Source organism: Amblyomma maculatum, chromosome 1 (assembly GCF_055883805.1).
Source record: "Amblyomma maculatum isolate TAMU_Amacu chromosome 1, ASM5588380v1, whole genome shotgun sequence".
Taxonomy (NCBI): Eukaryota; Metazoa; Arthropoda; class Arachnida; order Ixodida; family Ixodidae; genus Amblyomma; species Amblyomma maculatum.
This window is the reverse complement of record NC_139344.1, coordinates 167,202,059-167,220,880: the sequence shown is the minus strand read 5'-3', so window position 1 is coordinate 167,220,880 and position 18,822 is coordinate 167,202,059. Positions and strand designations below refer to the sequence as shown.

Genomic DNA, 18,822 nt, shown 5'->3' with positions numbered 1-18,822 from the left:
TACAAGAAAATGGAAAGGAAGAGGTCTTTGATGTAGAAATGAATAAGCGGTTCTCATATGACACAGTTTGATAGTGTTCTAAAGGACATGGTTTTGGCATACAGGGGAGAAAGTTCTTCATACTCTCGTTTCACCGCTTTATCTCTCATTATGCGGAGTTTGCAAGGATATATTGGAAGCACAAGATGTAAATTAAAAACAAGTGATCTTCAAATTTAAATTATCAATCAAAATTTTAGCATGGTATTCGACGAGCCTTCGCGCCTTTAGGAACAGAAATCCCGACAGTGACTTTGAAAATGCGAACAGACACAGGCGAAACACGCACTATACGTCCGTACGGAAGACGCTGAACCAAGCTGAGCTTAGTAACGCTCAATTTCACGCCTTTGTTCACGTACGAATATGTATTCTATAGTATAAAACAACATAGGTAACCATGAGGTAAAAGTCCGCAAAGATACTTACCGATCTCATTCATCCTCCCGTGTGCTGCCGGGCAGTGTCCGCTGCATTCGCATTTTATTTTCGATGTCGACAAAACAATGTATTGCCGGCAGTCACAATGATTTTCACTGCACCGACCGCGCACAACGCCAAACACGTATACATACATACATAATTGTTGCTTGCAGCTATCTTGATTTCTGTTCCATTGTCCACTCGTGAGACGAGATAACGCATCTCTGACGAACTTACCTAAGTTTTCCCAATTATTCTCCTCCTTCTTCTCACCCTCTTCCAACATTCTTAGATAAGAGACAGTTGAAAACTGCGCTGGCTAGCCGCGCTGCGAAGCGGGCCCAAACGGTCGCCTGTCAGGCGCGAATTGATCGTTACGCGGCCACAGCATCCCTCCCCAACGCCCGACCACATGGCAGCGTTACTTTGGCACCGTATCATCTTCTCGGCTACCGGCGTCGTACGAGGCGAAAATCCGGCGCTTGAGGCGAGACGACGTAGCAAGACGCAGCTATCTGGCAATGCCACATCACGAACTCTCCTGCGCCGTCCCTTCAAACGAGCTCCTAGAGGGCGCGCCTTCTGGGTAGCCCCGTGCTCATGCACGCTCCGATGCCCACATGGTCTCGAAACTGATGTCCTCCGTGCCGCTGGCATCTTTCTCGCTACTTAAGCTTTTTTTCTTCAAGAAGCTGAGATTTAATCTTTTCCGCATTATTGCTTATGAGTCTAATTAAGAGCCTAATAAGTGTAACCTTATTAAGGAGTCGGTAATCAACGCAGAACCTGCAGGTATTGTCCCTTTTTTTAACAAGCACGACAGGTGAAGCCCAGGGGCTGCTAGAAGGCTCTATAATGTCTCTATATTGTCCGACATCCTGTTTACGTCATCATTATCATTTATTGGCCCTTAAAGACCCCCACGAGGGGTATTACATAAGTGAGGGGGGGGGGGGGGAGACATCTAACAACGATATTACATTTTAGGTCAAAGCAAACAAAATAGGTGAAACAATCGTTGTAAGGCAGGCAATAAAAAGGAAAAAAAATACATGTGTATCAATCAAGCAGAACAGTACAGTGAATCATACAATGACGAAACAGAAAGGCAGCAGCTACCACATTAGTATTGTAAGTGTAAAGACAGCATTTGCGGAATTTAGGAGCATCTCGTTCAATTACAATACATTCGGGAAATGAATTCCATTCTTCAATGACAAGAGGCTGGAATGACTTGTTAAATGTGCCATGGAGTCTTGAAATGCTCATAGAGTTGAAAAGATGGCGCGATGTTCGGAGGGGAAGGAGCAAAAGGGAGTCTCGAAGTGAGGGAAAACAATAGTACAGTTAATGGAACAATGATAAACGGGCAATTTTATGCCTTTGCGCGAGAGGCTCAATGTCGACAGATAATTTTATACTGGTAATGCTAGAGCGGGTGTGATAGTTGGAGGAAATAAAGCAGGCTGCGTGGTTTTGGACGGCTTCTAGGCTATTAATTAAATAGGCTTGGTGTGGGTTCCAAATTGGGGATACAAATTCTAGTTTGCTACGGACGAAAGTTTTGTAGGCTAGGCTGCGAATGGAAGAAGGGGAAAAACAGAGGTTACGTCTGATAAAGCCGAATGTTTTCGATGCATCAGCAGCAATCTTTGTGATGTGCTCGGACCAGGTAAGGTTGTTCGTGATATGGATTCCAAGATACCGTTATGATTCGACTTGGGTGAGGTTGGTTGAATTCAGAGAATACGCGTAGTTTATGGTAGTTCGCTTGCGTGCTACCTGCATGAATTTTCACTTTATTTTGTTGAGCGTCATTAGCCATGTGGAACACCAGCTTTCAATTCTGCTCAGGTCGCTTTGGAGCAATTCTTGATCATTATTGGAAGTTATGCGGCGGTACAGGACGCCGTCATCTGCGAAAAGACGAATTGTCGATGAAATGTCGGAGGGAAGATCGTTAATGAATATTAAAAATAAAAGTGGACCGAGCACCGAGTCTTGCGAGACACCAGAGAAGACTTTTGTTGTGGGAGAATGGTCAGTTTCGATAACAGTGAATTGAGAGCACTATATTAAGTAATTGTACTCCTGAGTGCATCTCACCCTGCGCACAGCGCCACAGCGTTCTAGTGCTAACTCTGCATCTACTTCAAGGGGCGTTGAAAAACGCAACAGAAAAATAATGATGGACACCTTGTTTGTAGTGTATTGATATGGGCGGTTTTGGTTAATTGGTTGGGGGCGGTTGATAGCGTTGTTTATTGTTTACAGAGTAGTGATTGGTGATTAGGGAATGAAACCAGCGTGATGTATACGAATAATCCCATGTCTGTGTCGCTGATTTTGAACACGTGTGATGAAACCTGCGGCTGGAACCGATGCGGCAACGTCGATCGTCTGGAACTGTAGCAGATGTGCGTAATAGTGCGGGTGCTACGTCAAGGAAGGGTCTTCTCGTCATGTTGGTGCTCGACTACCTAGGAGACTTACTAAAACGGATGCCGGGAAGGAGGAAAACTTTTGGTATGAGGCAACTAGATAGTTGAAGAGAAGACGGGATGCCGAGGTACGAGCATTAGAAGTCAGGCAATGAGTGCTCTCGCTACCGCGTCTACTCTTATGGCGAATGCTAAGTGTCCTCCTAATTTTTTTCGACTTTCTAATCAGTTATGATCGTGATTACACCATTATTTCACATTTATGAAGAACAAAAAATCCCCTGTGAAACTCAATAGCATAGAATAGCAATAGAATGGCATGTTTAACCGTATCAAAAGCGTCTTCTAACTCCAGGAATACTTCAACAATATTTAATTCTTTTACGATTTGTAGAGTAATGGTTCCTTCATTGTGACTAAAGAGGACTGTGTTGTTTTATTTTTAATACGTACTGCTAACGGTTCAGAAATTACATCTGCCATAGATTTAACTACTCGCGTTTGAAATCCGCCAGTTTCAGTGACATTGTTACTACGGGCGTAGTCAATAATACCTCTTATTTGACTTGATTTGTAAGGGGCTATATACAGTGAGTTGGGGAATGCCTGACTATATAAGCTAAATAAGAAAGTAATTTTTAAATTTGATTGCCAGTACTTCGCACTGATACTGCTTGCTATCACTATTGAGTGGAGGCATAGAAATCCTGTTTTTCTGGCCTCGTATATCAATGAATAATGTTCAAGCTTGTTTCGGGCTTGAAAATATTCAAAAATTGTTGCTTCACCATTTAATATCTACACTTAACTGGTTTGGTTTCGTTTATAGGGTTTAACGTTCCAGAACGACTCAGGTTATGAGAGACGCTGTTATGGAGGGCTCCAGTAATTTCGACCACATGGCTGGGGGCTGGGAAATTTCGACCTTGCCTTTCACTCCATCGAAAAGTGGCCGCCTTGCCCGGGAAATGATCCCACATCCTTGGGTATAGCAGTCGAGCGCCCTAACCACTGCGCCACTACGGCGGGGCCATTTATCTTATTTTCTAAATGTCTTGCAAGTCTATGTCTATGTCCTTAGTAAGTCTATAGTAAGTCTATGTCCTCAGTACTGACGAACTTTGGTATCATCCCCCCTGCGCGGTGGTTGTCTATAAACGAACGCTTTGCAAGTGCTTTGGAGGCACTTAGGTGAAAAAACAGAAAAATAATTATTCCCAGTCTTCATCAAGGGTTTTGTGTGTTCGTTTATAGACATAACATCGGTATAAGTCAAGTTGGGTTGTCTAACCGTACACTACGGTTATCCTTCAAAAAGCTTCAAAACACTGCTACAGAACCTTTTCAAGGTCATTCTCTGTTTAAATGTGTATCGCTCTTGTTCCTGGCCTCCTGCAAACAAAGATTTTGCCGTCTCTCTGCCACGTAAATTTGCGCCCAATCTGTTCCCCTCTGCCACGTGTAAGCCAGAGGATACGCTAGAGGTATGCCATCAAGTTTTCATAGAAACGGATGCAAGGGTAGCTATTATGTGTTTTATGTTTTTCATTTTGAGAGCCATCGATTTTTTTTTGTGGTTCAAAAAGCGAATGAAGAACGGAGAAGGCTTGTCTTGTTTCGCAGATATGAATATATGAATGTTATGAATATATGACTGACTTATAGGAGCTATATCAATATTAAAGCCCAGTTCGTTTACGGAGGACAACAGCCAGATCATCCTTTTGATCCTTCAGCCCGTGAAATTTCAAGCTTTGTCGCCTCCCGTATTGCTCTAGGTGGTACATTTGCAAGATGGCAACCTGACAGGCCGAGTCGCATGCCTCCAAGTGATCCACACGTTTTTGTAGGCTCTGAATCTCTGTATCCTCGTGGGCCGGATTTTCAAGAATTTAGTCATGTTTCATGTTTAGCAGACATTGTCAGCACGGAAGCTTTAAGGGCTTCAATGGTGTTTGGTTGAGCTTGCTCAAACCATACACTTGCATTTAATATAAAGCATAATAGAGTGTTTTTGAGAAATGTTTTTATTGCAGACATCTACTGTTGTTGTTCATTCCTTTTTAGGGGAAATCTCATCTGTAAAATTTATTTCGGCTGTTACTTTGGGCTGATATCAGCCAGTTGACCGGAGTAGCCACATGTGTGTTCAGTCGAAAGTTTGTCACAGGCTTTGGTCCGTCACATCTTTGCAAGTTTGCAGTCCTTTTACATTAGCATATATATATATATTTTAGTGCGTAGCACTACTAGCCGCAATCACGGATTTCGCCGATGTATGTCCGAAGCCGCTCACTTTCTCTCCGTGGACTTGAAGTGGAGAAAGAAAAGGTGGCGACGCGCGCGTCGCGGAGCTCAGAATTGAGGAGGCGGCACGGCCGCACAGCTACAGCACAAGCCTTCTCTAACTCTCTCTCTCTCTGTCTTTCCGCCTCTCCGTGAACTTAAAGAGGAGAAAGGCAGTGAGAGAGGGTCGTGTCAGTTGCGGACGCGGCGGCCGTCACTGGGCAGAGTTGCACAAGCGTGTGTTACTCCGGAGTGAGCAGGCGTGTGTCGCTCGCGCATCAACTTCGGCATCTCTCCCCTCACATCACTCACTCCTTAGCCTTCACGGACAGCAGATGTGCACGCGCGGTGCTCCCTACATCTCGGCTCCGAGCCGCTGGCAGCGTCGTGAAGCAGCTTGTGCTCACCTCCGCACCTTAACTGGCGCTCGCCTTTAAGCGCGTTTTCCTCCCTCTTCTCTCTTTCTCTCCCCCTATGATCGCACCCCAGACCTTTCGGCAGCAGAGCAGTGCATTGCAAAAGGGTACATTGTTCCTGTTTTCGTTCATTTCTAAAAATGGTGTAAGGAAAGCTGAGGACGCAGCTGCGCCGCGCGTTTGCTTCGCGTCGCAGTGGATAAAGCTGGGCTATCTGGCACTGAGGCGCAGGTTCGCCGTGCGTGACGTGCTGAAGTGCAATGTTACGAAGGAAGCGGGATCGTAAGTCTCCTGATTCTCAATAGACTAAGCGTCGTAGTGAAACAGATGCCGAAGCGAAGAGGAACAAACGTGCGGTAGAAACTCCAGGACAACGGGGGGGGGGGGGGGGGGCGACTGCAAGCGATGGAAAGGTATAGCAGAGATAAGCGGTGCTACGCATCTACTTCGCATTTGAATAACTATGCAAATCCGCTGTAATTTTTTTTAATGCCTTCTGAGCAGTTACCACAAAAATAGCCAAAGTGACATTCCGCTCAGGTAACAAACCGAGCGCAATCACCAAGCGTCTACTTGCACGAGAGGCGGCGGCGGCGGCGGCAGCAGCAGTAGCAGCAGCAGCAGCGGCGGCGGCGGCGGCGGTGGCGGCGGCGGCGGCGGTGGCGGCGGCGGCGGCGGCAGCGGCAGCGGCGGCAGCGGCCGCGGCGGCGGCGGCCGCGGCGGCGGCGGCAGCGGCCGCAGCGGCCGCGGCGGCAGCGGCGGCGGCAGCAGCAGCAGTGAAATGAGAGTGCTTTTAAACAATAGTGTGAAGCTTAGAATTGACCCGGCTTGCGTATGGGAAGCAAATGGCACGGCCAGTCGAGTCGTTGAAAAGCACAGCAGTTGGTTACTGCTCCTATACCAAATGCCTGAATTTCGCACTGCGTGTCAGTTTGCAACGGAGCCCAGCACTTCCGTATCGATTCGATGTGGCAAATCGTCCCTCGTTCTTCACACTTCCTCGATGCACAAGGTCCACTGTGAGCGCACCCTTCTCTCGTTCCACGTCCTGTGTGAGGTATGCACTGTCGCAGCATGGTCGCATAGGTAAAACAATTTCTTCTGACTGGAAGGTGCTCATCATCATAGCCTTCTACCTGGCGTATATGCAATCTTCGCATAACATTCCTGTAATGCGAAGAAGTGGCACGGCCCACATTTTTGCGAGCTGTGCGCCAAAGCCAACTAAAACGTACTCGCGGAGAAATCTCCGCGACGGGCCCTGTTTTAGAGCGGCTCGTAATGGCTTCAGCGTCTGGGAAAGGTAAAAGTAAAAACTGTGAACAAATTTCACCCTGTTCGCTAGGATATTATTTTGAAAGAACTGTTTTTAGGCTCTAAAGCCCATGCGAGCAGCGGAAGAAAGGGGCATGTATTGGCAAGACCGTCATATTCGGTTGGTGTAAGTATCTTCGTCCGTGAGGCGGGCACTCGATGCGCGCGTTGAAGGCTGCCGCTACGCGTAATGAGCGGCTCGCTTAACGATGACTATGTCGTCGTTATGCACAGTGGAATATAAGCCCGCTGACAGGATACTGTTACAAACAAGGTCGCGTACAGCAACTGCTATAGCGAAGAAATCATCGTGCCCCGTTGGCTTCGTTATAACTATAGGTTGAACTGTATTCGCTCGATCGAAGAGAGCTTCAGCCTTGTGTTCAGCGCATCCTAGCCGCATTTGCTTATGCGCCGTAAAACCCAACACAACACGATCGAAAAGAACGTCTGTATGGCATCGGGTGCGGAAAAAGGCACTTTGAGTTTATTTGATCTAGCTGTCACTGACGTGCCTTCGTTATTTTATATAGCATGTAAAGCTCGCAAATATATTTTGTGATGGCTAGGAGTGGGCATTAAAAATAGACACCACCAAAGGGAACGGTTCCTTGTTTCCTTTGGCCGGTTGAATAAGCTTGGGTATGGTTTTTTTTTTTTTTTTTTTTTTTTTTTCTGTACGCTTTTAGGGGTAACAAAAAAATATTCCTTAATAAGGTATTCCGCTCCTAGTTCGTGCGACTTTACTCGTAGACAAGTTTCTTCACTTGGACATATTTTCTATGTAAGTCTTCAAGTAAAGAGCAGAGACATTAGTCTGCCAACCAAGATCCGTATAACCCGTGCTATGGTCTTTCCAGTTGTGATGTATGGATGCGAGAGTTGGACTGTGAAGAAGGCTGACCGCCGAAGAATTGACGCATTTAAATTGTGGTGCTGGCGAAGACTCTTGAGAGTTCCTTGGACTGCCAGAAGATCAAATCAATCGATATTGTCGACCATAAACCCTGACTGCTCATTGGAGGGTCAAATACTAAAGTTAAAGCTCAGCTACTTTGGTCATCTGATGAGAAGAGAGGAGTCGCTGGAGAAAGATTTGATGTTGGGAAAGGTTGAGGGTCGCCGGAGAAGGGGTAGGCAGCGAACGCGTTGGTTAGATGGCATCCTCGAGGCACTGCAGATGAAGTTATGTGATGTTAGGAAGATAGTGAGAGACCGGAGAGCGTGGCGTGACATGGTCCATAGGGTGACGAAGAGTCGGACACGACTGAACGACTAAACTGAACTGAAGTCTTCAAGCGTCATGCGCACGCTGTTGCTGATACCATGTTTGCCTCGCACGTTGCGAGGATCAAAGCCAACTTTCTCTAAATTTTGTGGGCATTCCTATGAATGAAATCAATTAGAAGAGGTGCCAATATATATGGCATGTTTCTTTTCTTTTTTTTTTTTGTCCTTATTCGATAGGTGTATTTCATTGAGGCTCTCTTGAGCGTTCGTGCACTTCGAAACTACACAAGCTTCGATTTAGTTGCGTCTCGCTTTTAGGTCGATAAGAGACGACCGAAGCAGTGAAATACCAACGCTTCTTGTTTACCTCAAAGCATGCTGCTCAGCTCCAGCTCATCTCGTATTCTAGACGTATGCGACACGCGTATTGATCGCGTGTACTATACTGCTGAGCGCTTTTCCACCGCTCTCAACACGCTACCTTTTGTGCGTCCCTTGAAAGAAGGAGCCGACCGCGCACTGACTAGTTGGCTCCACTGCAGACGGACTCAGTAGCCTTTTTCCGCCCTGAGATCGGAACCATACCGCGAAGAAGGAGACGCGGGCGCCAGACGAAGGCAGCAGCTCGGAGAACTATACAGCGAGATACGAGGAACCAAAGCCGCGGCTTGGGATAGTCGGCTACAGCTTGTTTGTCCGCTTCTCCGGCGATCTTAGGCGGCGCCAATTGCCACGGCGCCGCACACGGGGCCGATCTAAGGTGCTGTGCGCAAAGCTCCCCGCCCCCCTTCCCCTCCCTACAGACGCCCCTATCATCGCTTTCCGCTCAGACGCTCCTTTCTTGTCGACTTGTCTGTTCTTTTTTTGCTCGCCTTCTTGCTTGTCTTTGTTGAGACTTCACTTGGAGAACATAACAACATAATAATACTGTTTTAATTCTGTTTCACCTAAAGCATAGCAAAAAGCTCTCGTTGAGCGCAGCAGAGGGTGAAATGTTTACGTAATAAAATAATCTCGCTTGTCTTACGCACTCTATACTTATTGCCTCCCTTGCCTCCCCAACCTGGTCCCAACCTTCAGTTTTATTGTTACTGTTACACATTTCGGAGTGTGCTTCGTGGTCAGCCTAGCGTTGTCGTGGTGACTGAAACCAAGTCTGCGCGCCCTCATGGTATAGTGCTTTATACGGATCAGCGCAGTTAGGCTCTGCATGAAAGAAGCGTGGTTCGGAGAGCAAGATAAGTCAAGTCCACGCGTCCTTTGCCCGCAGGACCTTTTGGAACGGGCCAGGCTTTGGGCCACACGACCGAAAACAAAGCAGAGTTTTAAACTGGTGATTTATCCAATCCCTTGTCTGATGTTCTGAGCCACCCTATCAGTATGGTATGATTGGCCGTCAAGGGAAGCAGCTCATAGAAAGTGGAACTGGAATGAAATCCATCCCTTTCTAAGCCACACCAAATCACTGGAAACAATTCCAAGTTATTCCAAGTTCGTGTCCTTTCTTTATTGGCGCTAGTCCTGTACGCCCCGTCCTAATGCCAACACGAATGTACCCCCTGCAGGACCCCAAGGACTACATTTGAGTACATCATGTTCATCTGCGGAGAATTCCAGCCTCTGCACTCCTGGAGCCTCGTGGACAACAGGGGCTGGGGGATCGCGGTCTCCAGCTCCGAAGAGGGGGCTGGTCGAACAGGCGGGAGCGGTAGCCGTCATGCAGGGTCTGCTGGCCATCACCAACAATCCAGAGCAGATCCCCCCCCCCCCCCCCCCCCCCCTAAAATCTCTTCGGCTCGTCAATAAAGTATTTACCACCATCATGCGGATTGCTCTAAACAGGATGCATTAGGTAACAAATGAACCAATCAAGAGAGCTCCTGTCATGATAGAGCTCAGAAAAGCTTTATTTTTTGTTATTTATTGGTAACCGTCCAGGTATAAGAGTCTGATCACGTTGCCTTCCCATGAATACACTGGAAACATACCGACTAATTCGAACAACTACTAAGTTCGGGGTTTGAACTGAACCGAAACTTAACTATTTTTTCTTTCTTTTATTTTGTTGGTGGTCGGGGGGGGGGGGGGGGGGGAGTTGAACGGGAGCGAACGACCTCTGAGTTCAACATTCTGCATGGAAGGAAGGTTAGGACCATGTCGGTTCGGGATTCTTTTAAATAACTTAGTTGTTTTTAAGCGCAGAGTAGTTATTTTTCAGCATGAGAATCGATGTTTTGGCGTGATCATATACTATTGGCTTCGTGTGAAGAAAAATACTCCCTTTAATGACTGAGCTCTGGGGAAAATATGAATCCAGAGGCGGTCGCTTGCGGCACGTGGTGAAAGCAACTCGAACTAGGTGAAAGCAACTCGAGCTAATAGCTTGACATGAAATTTTGTAAATTACCATATTAGGTTTCTTCTGAAGCGTAAATGTAAATACACTGTAATGTGTTTGTATATCTTAAGCTTTGGAAGATCCGGTTTGGAATTCTCACTCCTATTCTAATTCGAAAGTGGCCTCGATCAATTCGGCGATTTTCTGTCCTCACACCGCGTGTCCAGTCTGCGAGTCCGGAAATAATACTAAGGCCGATAACCACCATCTGCTGTATAATTGCTTGGCGCTGGAGCCCACGAGAATCAAGCACCTGGCGACAGCGGAACTCTCACCGAACAATCCTTCGTCATACACTGTTTGGACGTAGGGACATCACCACCGCTCTCTCCTCGGCTTCATTATATCGGTCAAACTTTTATTTCATCCTTCTTTCCATTCCCCCTCCCCCTCACGCATACACACACATCATTACACACACCCTTTATATCTTGAGATAATAAACATCGCTTCAAAAAAAAAAAAAAATATCGAAGCACGATATTGTTCTTGAAAACCAAATGGCTACGATGAACTTATGCGCGTTTTCATCACTCACAAATTTCGCCTAAAACGTATTCTTTCGTATGGTTGCCTGGCGACTCGCGTTGCCATGGCGTCATTTATGGCGAAATTACAGTCAATTATCCTAGTAAAACAGTGGGATCAGGAACAAGTTGACGAACTTACTTTCTTTTGTTTGTGGTTCGGTATAGCTCGCAAAAAAAAAAAAAAAAAGGAAAAAAGAAGGAGGGGGGGGGGGGGGGAGCAAGATTGCGATCGAGCAATTATGCCTGGAATAAAGCATTTGCAGACTGTTTGCTGGATAACGATGTGGGGGAAAGAAGCGCTAGTATTTTTTTTTTGTTTGTTTTTCCAGATATGCTACGCCCTCGCTCCCATTTTTTGCTAAACCGAACGCCCTTTTATTTAGCGCTTCGCCTGCAGCTGTGTCTTCAGCCCTTGCCCTAACCAGCACTCCCCGGCAACGTTCTTCCTCAATCAGTTCAAGCTTTTGTTTGGTTTTCCTTATGTCCTCCATCCATTCACCCGGTGCTTAGATTTCCTGTTTTACTATTTTATGAAGCAGTGTTCTTAACCGCACCTCGTTTTGTTTTTTTCGTAACTTATAACAGCAGCTCTTTCAATTGCTTTGAATTAATTGGAATCGCATTGAAGAAATAGAATAAGGAGGGGTATTATCAACAGACATCAATCATATCAAAACAACCTTTTTCGAGCATTACCAGGCACTCTCCGCATCGCACCCAGTAGATATTACTACACTTAAGGATGAGTTTCTGGCTGAGCTACAGCGTTTCGACGATGAAACAAATGACAGATTAGAACTGGACATAACTGAATTGGAGGGGGAGCACGCAATTGATAAATTAAACCCTGCTAAATCCCCTGGACCAGACGCGTTCAGTGCGACTTTTTATAAAGTACTTAAGCTCGAAATAGTCCCTGTCCTAACTGTAATCTTTAACGGAGCCCTCAAAGAAAAGGCTCTTACTCCGTCATAAGGTTCGTCCCACACTGTGCTCATTACGAAAACAAATGAAATGAGTAAGTTACGACTGGTTACTGCATACCGATCAATAGCACTCACAAACGTGGAGTGCAAAATGTTTATGAAGGTTCTGGGGCGAAGGTTGCAGACCGTGATTAGTGACGTAGTTGGGCCTCATCAGACGTGTGGTATCAAAGGGCGCTCCATTTTCACCAATATTCATAAAACGCGCAGTGTACTAGAATACTGTGATGACAGTAATGGTCGGGTGGCTTTTCTTCAGATTGACTTAGCAAAGGCATTTGACTGGGTCACCCACGAACTGTTGTTTGCATTTTAGACAATGTGAATGTCGGTTCTGTTGTTTGTGAAGGCGTGGCCTTGGCGGTACCGGAGCTGCACGATGAGATTGATCGTTAACAAATGTTTAGGTACCCCCATCAGCGTACAGCGTTCCGTACGCCAGGGCTGTCCCCTCAGCCCTCTTTTATTTTGTATCTATATAGGGACCCTTTGTTCGAAAATACTAAAAAATAATAGCATTCAGGGATTCAAGTTACAAGCAGCTGAAGTAAAGCTGTTGGCGTATGCAGACGACATAGCTGTTTTAGCACATGCCGAGGGGGCATATGCCAAGCTGTGAAGTGTGTGCGCGAATTCAGTCACGTCACCGGTAGTGGAGTTAACTGGTCGATATGCCTCGGAGTTTGGCATGGAAGGTGGCCATCTACGCCTGAACGGTTTGCCAGTGTGCCTTGGACGACGACACCAGATAGGTATAGGTACTTGCGAGTTCCGCTTATGGCTTACCGTGACAGTGAAAAGTATTGGAGAGGGCAGGCTAAAGAGATAAACAACAAAGCTGGAAAGTGGAGAGGGACCAACCTGCCTTATTTTTTGCCAAGGCCGCAGTTTGCAACTTGTTCTTTATTAACAAGCTCTGGTATGTTATGCAGGTGTTGCACTGTTGACGTTTAAATATTCAGAAGCTGCACAGGACTTTCGCCGTATTTGTCTGGGCGTCTGAATGGGAGCGCTGCAGCCGAACCAACTTGTTCAGACGAGTAAACGACTGTGGGCTAGGATTGAGCCACCTGTTTTTGTGACAGCTGGTCAGTCGTTTTGTGTTTTGTAGAGACACGACTGACACTTTCTTACCAAGTCAGACTGCCAAGTCAGTCTGAGGCGGCTGCTCCCGGAGTACGTTGTTTCAACTGAAGATGTTTCCGCACGGATTAAGGGCTTTTACGGAGAAGCCGTAGCAAGTGTGCGGTTTCTTTCAGCGCGGATTTCAAGTGATTATTTGTCAACAGTAAAACGAAAGAAATTGTACAGTGCATTGCGTGACGTTATGTTCCTTGTGCCTTTGTACAGGGTCTTGTACAATGGAGGCCCAGGTGCAGATGTGTTAAAAGGGGTAAAAAGAATGCAGGTGACTCCAGGAGCAAAAACCTTTTTTTTTTTAATTGCACACCGGAACTTTGCCGGTAAAAACATTTTTGGAGATAAAGGGATCATTTATATTTTGGGGATCATGCTGTTTAATATGCAGGAAACCAGAAATAATAGACAATGTTTTTTACGCTGTTGGGAAGGAGTATATTTTTGGGATGTATTGAAAAGAACGCTAATGAAAGAATTTCCGCTAGACCCTCATGGCATCCGGTACTTATGCGTAGAAAGTGAGGATGGGGTACCATTTAATTTAATTATGCTCATGGGCCTCCACTGTATACGGCGTTCAATAATGGCGGGTTACCACTATTATAAAGATGCACGGCCTGCCAGAATTTATTTTCGGGAAAGCGTGGAAAGGTTTTTGGCAATCCAGAAAGCTGCGGCAAAACCTCTCAAGGCTAGAGCCTTTGTTGTGTATGCGTGAATTTTAGTGTGTCATATGTAAATAGCGTTTGTGTGATTTTTGTTGATTTTCTTTTCGTGAAATGCAATGTGTCAAGACCACGCAATAAAGAAAAGAAAAAAAAAAAACGCCCTCGCTTCCATTAAGTTCAGCTTGCTGTTGGTTTCTCTGTATTTGAGAAGCTGACTGAGCATACTGCTACTGTTGCTGTAGTTGATGATCGAGCAAAGCAAACAGCTACAGTCACTTTTCTGCACCACGCGAGCTCAGGACCCATATTAATGTATACATTGCACAAATTACATAAGTTATGAAACTTTTATTAACAGCGGCAGTGAAGGGAGCAGAATTTGATCCCTCTACAGTCGTATGGTCCGCACTTAGCACTAGTTATCTTGCAAACACGGTGGCAGGAAAGTACATTTCATATCGACCATGCGTTCTGTTCCCTTGAAGGAAGCAAAAAACAAATCATCTTAATGACAAAAAAATAAAGAAACAAACAAACTGATTGGTTGCTGCACATCAGGATAAATTATTTCTCGTCCCCCCCCCCCCCTCCCCCCCCCTCAAAAAAAAAAAAGAAAGAAACATGAAAGCCTGCACTTCAGTTATTGGACAGTCCGCAACTCAATCAAGAAATCCTCTTTAATCAGCCTGGGACTTCATTTCATGTCTCTATTCCTACAGAACCGAAGTTTTACATTTCTGGCGTTTCGGCTTTTGAAAATATTGATACCATGTCGGATGTATAGCTGGAGTGTCTAAAGTGAGCAACACATAAGAAAAGACAGACACTCGAGATAAAACAAAAGAAAACGATATATGATCTCGTAAATACGAGTTTTTTGAAATGAGGCAAACACATAAACTGAAATTAGGTTAAAATATAGTGTAATGCAAGCTCGCTCATTCATCTTTACTTTCGAGAAACTGTGATAAAGAAAGGGGCCCCAGAAAACTTGCACACAATTCCTACTTCCTATAAGATATGAGCTGGACCCTGCTGACAGTGGGCACGGCGGCTGCGCCTAGATGCAGTTTTCCAACCCTTTCCTGTTTCTCGTTCATGTGACGAAATACTACGGCAAATCATTTCGTAGTAACAATGTTTGCTTAATATTGCTGTCGTGCCCACGGCCAGTTGCAGATGTGCTCTTCTACATTCGTATTTCACTGAGGTTTCTTTTGTTACTGGGAGGTGATGTGGAATCAAACCCCGGCCTTGAGGACTCTACGCTTACCGAGCAGCTGAGGGCCATCGCGGACGATATTCGAGAAATCAAGACAGAGAAAACAGTCACTAACCAAAAACTAAATGCAATCGACAAGAAACTTGAAAAACTAACTGGGCTCGAAAAGCAAGTCTCAGCTTGCACAAAAAGAATAGCTGAGTTAGAGAAGAACCTTGCAGCCATGACCAAAAAAAATTGATGAACTGGAAAACAGAAGCCGCCGATCAAACATTATTGTGTACGGCATTCAAGAAGAAACAAATGAAACGACTGAAATTTTGCTACAAGCTGTAAAAAAGAACGTCTTCGAGGGATTGCTAGGGCTTAACATTTCAGGAATCGAGAGGATCCACCGAATTGGAAAATCAGTTCCAACAAAAAGCAGACCTGTAATCATGAAACTTCTCGATTATCGCGATAAGGTCAGCTTCTTTAAGCAGTGCTCTAGACTGAAAGGCTCCGGCCTTTCTGTCAGTGAAGATTTTTCACGGGCTATTCGTGACATCAGGAAACAAATCTGGGACCGCAGAAAAGAAAACCGTGACCGCAAGGAAAAGTATTTCTAACCTACAATAAGGTTCGAATAAATGGGCAACTGTTTGCTTGGGATGATGACCGCAATGACATTGTCGAAATAGAAATAAAAAACTAAACGCCTCAACCTGAATCACCAGCAGCAGAAATCGATAACCTTTCTTAACTTCGATGCCCGCAGTCTAGTAAATAAAGTGGCTGAACTTGAGGCCACGCTACTAGCCTTTGAACCTAATGTCGTGACCATCAACGAGACGTGGCTTCACCCTGGTATTTCAGACTGTGAAATTCCCCCCCCCCCCCCGGCTATACAGTTATTCGCAGGGATAGACCAGCGAGAGGCGGGGGTCTGGCAATTGTTAAACAAGCAATAGTGTACCTCCGTCATGCAAGACATCCCGGGTGTTGAGTCTGTGTGGTGCAAGATCCATGTAACCGATAGCTTTGTTCACATTGGAGCTGTCTACAGGCCTCCTAATTGTGATGCTTTGTACTTAGACCCGTTATTCGACTACCTGCTACATGCTTCCAGCGGCAAGATTATCATGGCTGGCGACTTTAACCTACCAGACGTTAACTGGAGGTCTCTTAGTCCTGGAACTGCAGCAGGCAACTCGATGATCGACTTCTTGTTTACATTAAACCTTACGCAGATTGTTAACACGCCGACCCGAGTTCACAACCAAAGCAGTTCAATTTCAGACCTAATTTTCGTTAGCGATCACTTTTTAAGCGGTAGCAAAACAACTGAAACACTCCAAAAGCTATCAGATCACGAACGAACACTTTGCAAGCTGCCTATACCTGACCTTGTCCGTCCACATCGTACTGGAAAATGTATCCTTGCTTTCAATAGAGCTAACGATGATGCCATCAAGACTTATCTCGTTCATGAGTATGAGAATTTCTCCGATCTATGTCGGGATGAGCAATCAGGTGTCGATAACGTCTGGCTGCGTTTCAGGAATATTGGTATGCATTGCATTGAAAGTTTCGTCCCCGCAGTGCAAAAAGTTGTTCATGAACGGAATCCCTGGATCACACGCGAAATCATTCATATCAAACGGACGATTAAAAGGCTCAGACAGCGCAGTAAAGTTTGTACTATCCCCGAGTACCGCTCTCGCCCAAATTCACTTAATAGTGAACGTAAAAATTTAACGCGAAGTGCAAAATAATATTACTGTGATACTACATTAAGAAACTTTATTACAACTTCCCCGAGCAAATTTTGGCGATACTTGAGCACAAAGCAACAGCCAAGTATTCCGATGTCATCACTAGACGAGAAACTTAAAGCCGACACGTTCAATAAATATTTTCAGTCAGTGTTCACCGTTGATAACGACGATGTTGTCCAGACTGTGCCACAACAATATCACCATGGGAAACTTGTTGGCACTCCTGAAATTTCTGAGGCGGGCGTGCTATCGTTGCTCCTAAACCTGGACGAAAAGAAAAGTAACGGACCGGATAATATACCCAATAGTTTTCTGAAGCGTTACGCTGAACCCTGTAGTAAATATCGTTGTCTCTTGTTCCAGAAGTCAATCCGCGACTGTCGAATTCCCTGTGAGTGGTAAATTGCCAAAGTAATACCGGTACATAAATCAGGTGACAAACATTCCCCGAATAATTATCGAACTATTTCTCTCACGTGTAAATGCGGGAAAATTCTCGAGCACATTATTCTGAAATTTCTAACCCAATACGTAGAGGCTAATTAACTTATCCACCCTCGCCAGCATGGATTCAGGAATCGGCTGTCGACTATTACACAACTTGTTGAATTCATACACGATCTTGCACAGGGTATAAATAATCAGTCTCAATATGATATAATTTTCCTAGACTTCTCTAAAGCATTCGACCGGGTATTACACAGGAAGCTGATCAATAAACTCTAGCATTTAATTGGTGATGGTCACAGGACCGAATGGATTAGCAATTATTTAACGGATCGTTACCAATTAGTTCATCTCGACGGACACATCTCTGACATCATTCCAGTAGTATCGGGAATTCCTCAAGAATCTGTGCTGGCACCTCTATTATTTTTGCTATTCATTAACGATATAACAAACCAAACTGATGTAAAAATGAGACTATTTGCAGACGACTGCGTTCTCTACCATGAAGTTAGACACCCGTCGGACCAGGTAAAACTAAACAGGGCATTAAACAATGTCTTTCAGTTGTGTGAAGACTGGAGCATGGTAATTAACAAAGGAAAGACAGTTTCTATGTCCGTCCCAATGAAAAAATTCCCACTTAAGTTCACCTATGGCTCCGACACCACTGCACTACGAGCTGTAACAGAATACCGATACCTTGGCATCCTTATCACATCAGACTTAAACTGGACAATGCACGTGCAGCATGTAGCAAAAAAAGCCATGAACAAGGTCTTTTTCCTTAAACGTGCCTTAAATAATTCGCCTTCGGGAATAAAGCTTCAGGCATACACCACGCTTCTCCGCCCAATGCTAGAACACGGCAATATCGTATGGTTTCCCTACACAACAGGCTGCATAAACCTACTCGCAAAAAAAAAAAAATGCAGCAAAAAGCTACGCGATTCATCTATAACTGTTACAGACGGACAGAGTCACCGACTGAACTTTTACATCGTGCGGGGCTTCACCCTTTATCTAGCCGGTCAAGACTGCATCGCCTGAAATTCTTATACCTACTGCTACACAATTCATACAAGATTAACCCCGAAGACTTCGTGAAAAAAAGCCAGTCATGAATAACACGTCATAAAAATCCCCTCTTTCTTGAGAAAAGTTTTCTGTAGCAACAACACTTTTTACTTTTATTTTTTTTTCCGCAAACAGTGCGCGATTGGAATGCACTTGACGCCTCAGTTGTAAGGCAACCTACAGTCCAAAAGTTCTTAGAGCTTGCCGAGCCTACTTTGTTGTCATGAAGCTGTCTGAATTCGTGTCAGAGCTCCGGTGATATATACTTTTTATTGTATAACTGATTTTTTAGTGTCCTTTGTGCTATTCTATGAAGGTTTTCCATATTGAATCTGCCACATCAGTAATTATGTCCATGTCATGCAGTTCACGTCCACTTTTGTAAAAACCCCATTGGTGTCGACAGTGTATCAAAATAAATAAATAGATAAAAATAGGGATCACAATG

General features: G+C 45.1%; 1 pseudogene; it reads left to right on the top strand.

Annotated features, from left to right (window-relative positions):
- Positions 1–15,787, top strand: part of LOC146204825 (uncharacterized) — a 59,685-nt pseudogene extending 43,898 nt beyond the window's left edge.
- The last annotated feature ends 3,035 nt before the right edge of the window (positions 15,788–18,822 follow it).